This window comes from Triticum dicoccoides, chromosome 4A (genome assembly GCF_002162155.2).
Source record: "Triticum dicoccoides isolate Atlit2015 ecotype Zavitan chromosome 4A, WEW_v2.0, whole genome shotgun sequence".
Taxonomy (NCBI): domain Eukaryota; kingdom Viridiplantae; phylum Streptophyta; class Magnoliopsida; order Poales; family Poaceae; genus Triticum; species Triticum dicoccoides.
Window position 1 is genome coordinate 234,904,389 of NC_041386.1, and position 6,627 is coordinate 234,911,015.

Here is a 6,627-nt window from a genome sequence, read left to right on the forward strand (position 1 = left end):
TCGAGGTATATGGCGGCTTGGGTGACAAGGGAACGGGTCGGCGCACTTGGACGATGGAGCTCGACGCGGCAACGGCTCGACGAGGAAGTCCATGGCGGTGGACGTGATTGACCCGCGACGAGGCTTGCGAGGTCAGGGAGGTAGGCACACGCATGCCTTCGAAGTAGAGGAGGCCGGCGGGTGATGCAGCAAACCGACTTGGCAGGGCGGTGGAGAGGTGCAGCGACCTATTGGTGGTGGTGAGCTCCGGCGACAACGAACTGCAGAAGACGGCCTTGGAGCGCTGGTGCTCGAGGCGAGGGGCATCTCCTCGAGGAGGAGGAAGAAGCAGGGCATGACGGTGGTCCTGTAGGTCGCCGTCGAGGCTGTTGGCCACGCGAGAAGACGAGGCAGAGTGCTCCTACTCGGCCTGGGGAACAGAGGGGGTGGCGGTTGTGGTTGGTTGGGCACAACGAGCAAGGGGGAAGGGTGAGATCCCGGGGAAGGAGGAGGGAATGGACAGGGGTGGCAGCGGCTAGAGGATCCCTAGAAATTAGGGATTTGGTTTCGCTTTAGACTAGGTGGGCTATATATACAGATTAAAACTAGGGTTGGACCCTTCGATTAGATCAGACGATCAAGAAAAATAGGCTAGGGAAGTCCAAATGAGAAATCGAAGATGTTTTGGGGATGTTTGGGGATGATCCGGACCCATCGGTCAAGACAGGACGATTCGGCTTCGGGGAAGTTTCGGACGCGGGCGAGGGGTCGATGGACTGTGCAAAGAGGGGTTAGGTGGTTTGACAAAAGGGAATCGACAAACCGGTTGGTGAGAAAGGCGAACTGAGACAAAGGAGAAGTGGCCACTACGAACGGATGCAAGTTATAAATAAAACATCCGAATGCAATGAGCATGATGCGATGATGAAATGCAACAGAAAACTAAATCACACGACAACAACGAAATAACTAGAAGGCATCTAGACTCTTGGTCTTGGGTCGTCACAACACTCCCCCACTTACAAGAGCTCTCGCCCTGAGATCTAAGGATGACACCAGAGAGAAGCGGAAGAGTAAGAGGTAAAACAAAGTTGCTTCTTTGACAAGCGAGTGTAACCACGAGCCTTGAGAGGTTGAACAAATTGAAAGAAAGAATACAATGGAGATGAACAAGATTGCAAACACTCCGTTATGAAAGAGGAACAAGGAATATGACAAGAACCAAGAGCTCAAGGAACAATATAGACTTTGAACCCACTTTGGTTGAAGAGAAGCAAAGAAAGAAGAATTCGGTAGCACTCTGACTAAAAAGAGAGGCAAGACTTGATAAGATAAAAGGAACTTGGATAGAGGACACAACACTCTTGTTGAATGGAAAAGCAAGGAAGAGATTATGATCTTGAGAAAACGAGATGATTGGTCGAAGGGAGCAACATCACAATGCCTCCGGAACGAATGAATAGAAGCTATATCAACGAAAGAAAAGAACGGAGAAGGAAATGAAAACTTCTCCCAAAATTGAATTTGAAAAGCATCCTTGCATAGAAGGGTTGAACGGAGTTGTTGAAAAATCAACAACAAAAGAATAAGCTTGTTGTGGGCTTATGGAAAACATCTCAAAACTTGAGGTCAAATTGTGGCACTACCAAATGATTGATTGGTTGAGAGGAACAAATAGATGGAAAACTCTAGTTCGGGATAAGGGAGAATGAATTGCATTTCTAAATGCAAGATGAAGAATACTTGAGCACCTCCTACAAGAATCTTGATGAATGATTTGAGAATGAAATAAATCTTGATGAGCCACCATGAAGAAAAGTCTAGAAGGATTCCGGTAATAAAAGGATGATAGATAGAAAGAGAAGTTGAAAGAATAAGGTGAAGCCTTGCAATGATTTAGATGGAGCTTCTTAACGAGATAGTTCAGAAAACTTGGAACTCCAGAAAACAAAGATAAACAACTTGATACCAACTATTCCTCATGAACAAACTCCGAAGAAAGGGATTAATCACTAGGATGAAACAAGAATAAGACTTATGTTTTGTGTATCATTCTTCAATTTGAATTGATGACAAGAAATGGATTTCCCATACTACTTATACTCTTTGAAACAGATTAGGGAGAGATATAGCGCAATTTCGGAAAATCTTCAACGAACCACCGATAGGATTTGGAAAGAACGAATTAATTGATAAGAGAACAAAGGAAGACGAATCTCCAATGAACCACCGTAAGAATTGAAAATGAATGAAGGAAAAGAGAACAAATCATCGGGAAGGATTAGTAAATGACAAAGATATTGGAGAAACTTTATATGCAAGAGAAGGAAGAGATCACGAGCTGACTAAAGAATACTCAAGCGAGGCACTAGTGAGAATGGGGAAACGAGAGCAGAAAGTTGAAAATGAAGAATGAAGTGATGGCCTCTGGATAATCGAAATGAAAACACTCATGAAATTCTTCAGATGGATATGAAACGAATTTCACACGATTGGAACAATTTGAGGGGATAGCATCAAGCTTGAACTATGAATCTTCAAGAGAAAGGACAAGATTTAGCAGAAACGCTTCTTCGGTCTTCAATGCTAAGAAAGAGAATGAAAAACACCACCATTAATTGGTGATACACTCCGGAACAATGAAGAATACAGAGGTTGAGCGAAAGATGGAAAGAATTTGAAAGCAATCTTGAAGGAGGCATCCAAGTGATGAAAATTCATTCGTACGTCAAACTTCCAAAAGAATCTGAAGATAACTCTGGATAAAAATAGAAGAGTCAGGTAGGATCCTGGGAAAGACCTGTGGGTTAGGGCCCACTCAAAGAAACACCGTTGAAGACTTTTAAAGAGAGAGATTGCACTGGTTTAGTTAAATGACTTGAATAAGGTAACAACCTCGAAATAGCTTGAATGGATTCCGAGCGGAAACATGAATCTTCTGGGATATCTTTGGCAGTCTGGATATGAACAGCAAGAGGTGAATGATTAAGAGGTGCATCACCATGAGAAAGCATTTGAAAGGAGGAAAGGGATATGATCAACACCGAAAGCTTGCATTTCGTCAAGCAAAGAAGAAAAGAGAATGGAGAATGAAAGAATGAGGAACTTGAAGCTTCCTTCACATCTTCATGAGAATCACCAGGTTAAAACATTGAAGGAAAAGAACGAAGAGACTTCCCATGAATATAAATGGATACTTGTTTAAGAAATCTAAGTCCTCAAAGAAAAAGGGTGGGATGGTGGGAAAAGAAGAAGAAACTTGGGATGGATGAAATGTACAAATCCGCAGGCTTCTTAGCGATGCCCGTATGGAATAACTTGAAGAGAAGTGAACCGGTTGAAAGGACTGACATGAAAATCTTGATGATCAAGAAGGATTAGCACTCCCATAGAAATTTGAGCACACCGCATAGGAAAAGGTGTGGAATCAACACTTGACTTCGAAGCAACTTGAATACCAAAAATAAAACAAAACTAAGAATTTGGATTGGAAAATAAGCCAGAAACAAATACATAACCCCTCATGCATTTGCTGGGAGGATAAACTTAGGTCACTACTTGAATTCCCACCTATGAACTACTGAAATTTTCGGTTATGCTATCTGGTACAACAAGTACAAGGAGCAAAATATCATCAAAAAACTCCTAACAGAATTCTACGCTCGAAATGTACTGCCTCCATCAACACATAACCAGAAACCTCGAAAACGGTGTATCTCAGACCTTCAAAAACATCCGATATACTAGCCGTGTCAATACATCTGATCGCCCTCCCCTGTACTGGGTAGCACCCAACTACTCTCACCACAAAGAGTATAGAAGCGTTTTTTATGTTGGCGTCCTCTGGTATTCCGGAACTGAAAATGATAAGCTCTGTGACGAAAACACCTTGGAGCTCAACTCCCTGGGACACTGCCACAACCCCTAAATGTCAGGTGGCACCAAGAAAGAATTCCCGTCACAAGGATATCACAATGACTCCAACAATACCCGTGTGATCCTAATAAAAAATTGAGTGAAAAAAAGGAGTAATGGAAACAAAACACATGCGTAAAGATTCCTCCCTAGAGCGATGAAGGGGATGGGAGTAAAAGAAATCCAAATCTCCAATATATAACTAGACTCAACATATTTTTTTCTAGACTCGACAACGGCATCGGTTCGGTCAATCAAGGGGGCTCCTACGCTCGGTAAGGCTCTGATACCAACTTGTAGCGCCCAAGATGCGATTCTATCCCAATCACGTGATGAAGTCATGATTGGGGCACAACCGCATTTCGAGCACATAGCAAGGTGGATATCATTACAGTATACCATGTACTGAATAGATGAGGATACCAAATATGGGCTTACACTCACCATAAGCTACACCATGAATACATGGATACATCAATACATAGCAGTCATCATACAAAAGAGCAGGATTTGACCATGGATGAAATCAAACGAAAAAGAAGAACGGCATCCACCCTGCTAATCCCAAGCTCTCGACCCGGAAACTATCCCTTGATCGAAGAAGAAGCAGAAGAACTCCAAACAAGCAAGCGTCGCGCTCACGTTAGATCATAGCATTATTTACCAGTACATGCACCTGTTGTTGTAGTAATAAGTGAGCCACGAGGACTCAGCAATCCTATTACCATGGGTATCAAGACTGGCAAAGCCTAATGTGTATGGAATGGATAAGTGGTGAGGTTGCAGCAAGCACTAAGCATTGTATGGTGGCTAACTAACGAGTACAGGAGTAAGAAGAGAAACTATGCATAACGGTCGCAACTACTAATGATCAAGAAATGACCTTGAACTACTTATGAATCAGACATAACCCCATAGTTTTCTATTCTCAAACTCACTCGAAAAGAGACGGTCATGGTTAGACACGCAGATGGTCTATTTTAATTTGGATCTGGTGTCAAGTTCTCAACAATCGGATATTATAAATTTCACATATGCCACATAACCGCGGGGATGACTCTCGAAAATATTTGACCCTGCAGGGGTGTCCCAACTTAGTCCATCACAAAATCTCATGATCTGTGGAGGAAAATCCTCCATTCCAGGACAACCCTATCAAGCTTGGAATCCCGGTTCATAAGAGATATCGATAATCGTAAAACAAAACTAACAAGACCTCCCGACGTGCGGATACCCTGATAGTAGCCACATGTATCTCGTCTCATGCCATGATCGGATTGTCCAAACAACCGGTAGGCCAATCCAGAGTTGCCCCTGGTGGCCACCGGCGATTGACAGGTTTGGACCAACAATCATGAGGAGCACTGGCATGGGTAGTTGATTAAGAGTCCTCGGGAGCTAGCCGATCCCTATGCAAGGTTTAGATGATATTAAGCAAATGGTAAAACCGAAGTTGGGCCTTGCTACAAGAGTTTTATTCAAAGGGAACTGTCAAGGGGGGCAATAAACCCCGGTCGTGTTAGGAGCGCAAAATCAAGGAACATAACACCGGTATAACAGAAACTAGGGCGACAAAAGTGGAACAAAACACTAGGCAAAAGGCTGAGACTTCCACCCTTTACAAAGTATATAGATGCATTAATTAAAAAAGAGATATTGTGATATCCCATTGCTACCTCTTGAGCACTGCGTTGGTTTTCCCTTGAAGAGGAAAGGGTGATGCAGCAAAGTAGCATAAGTATTTCCCTTAGTTTTTGAGAACCAAGGTATCAATCCAGTAGGAGGCTACGGGCGAGTCCCTCGTACCTGCACAAAACAAATAACTCCTCGCAACCAGCGGGATAAGGGGTTGTCAATCCCTTCACGGTCACTTACGAGAGTGAGATTTGATAGATATGATAATACAATATTTTTGTGGTAAAGATGCAAAGTAAAATAAAAGCAAAGGAAGTAATAGGCATCACGTCCAAGACAAGTAGACCGACTCCTACCTGCATCTACTACTATTACTCCACTCATCGACCGCTATCCAGCATGCATCTAGAGTATTAAGTTCATGAAAACAGAGTAACGCCTTAAGAAAGATGACATGATGTAGAGGGATAAATTCATGCTATATGATAAAAAACCCATCTTGTTATCCTCGATGGCAACAATACAATACGTGCCTTGCTGCCCCTACTGTCACTGGGAAAGGACACCGCAAGATTGAACCCAAAGCTAAGCACTTCTCCCATTGCAAGAAAGATCAATCTAGTAGGCCAAACTAAACTGATAATTCGAAGAGACTTACAAAGATAACCAATCATACATAAAAGAATTCAGAGAAGATTCAAATATTGTTCATAGAAAATCTTGATCATAAGCCCACAATTCATCGCTCTCAACAAACACACCGCAAAAAGAAGATTACATCGAATAGATCTCCACAAGAGAGGGGGAGAATGTTGTATTGAGATCCAAAAAGAGAGAATAAGCCATCTAGCTAATAACTATGGACAAGAAGGTCTGAGGTAACTACTCACACTTCATCGGAGGGCTATGGTGTTGATGTAGAAGCCCTCCATGATGGATGCCCCCTCCGGCGGAGCTCCAGAACAGGCCCCAAGATGGGATCTCGTGGATATAGAAAGTTACGACAGTGGAATTAGGGTTTTGGCTCCATATCTGATCGTTTTGGGGGTACGTAGGTATATATAGGAGGAAGGAGTACGTCGGTGGAGCAACAGGGGG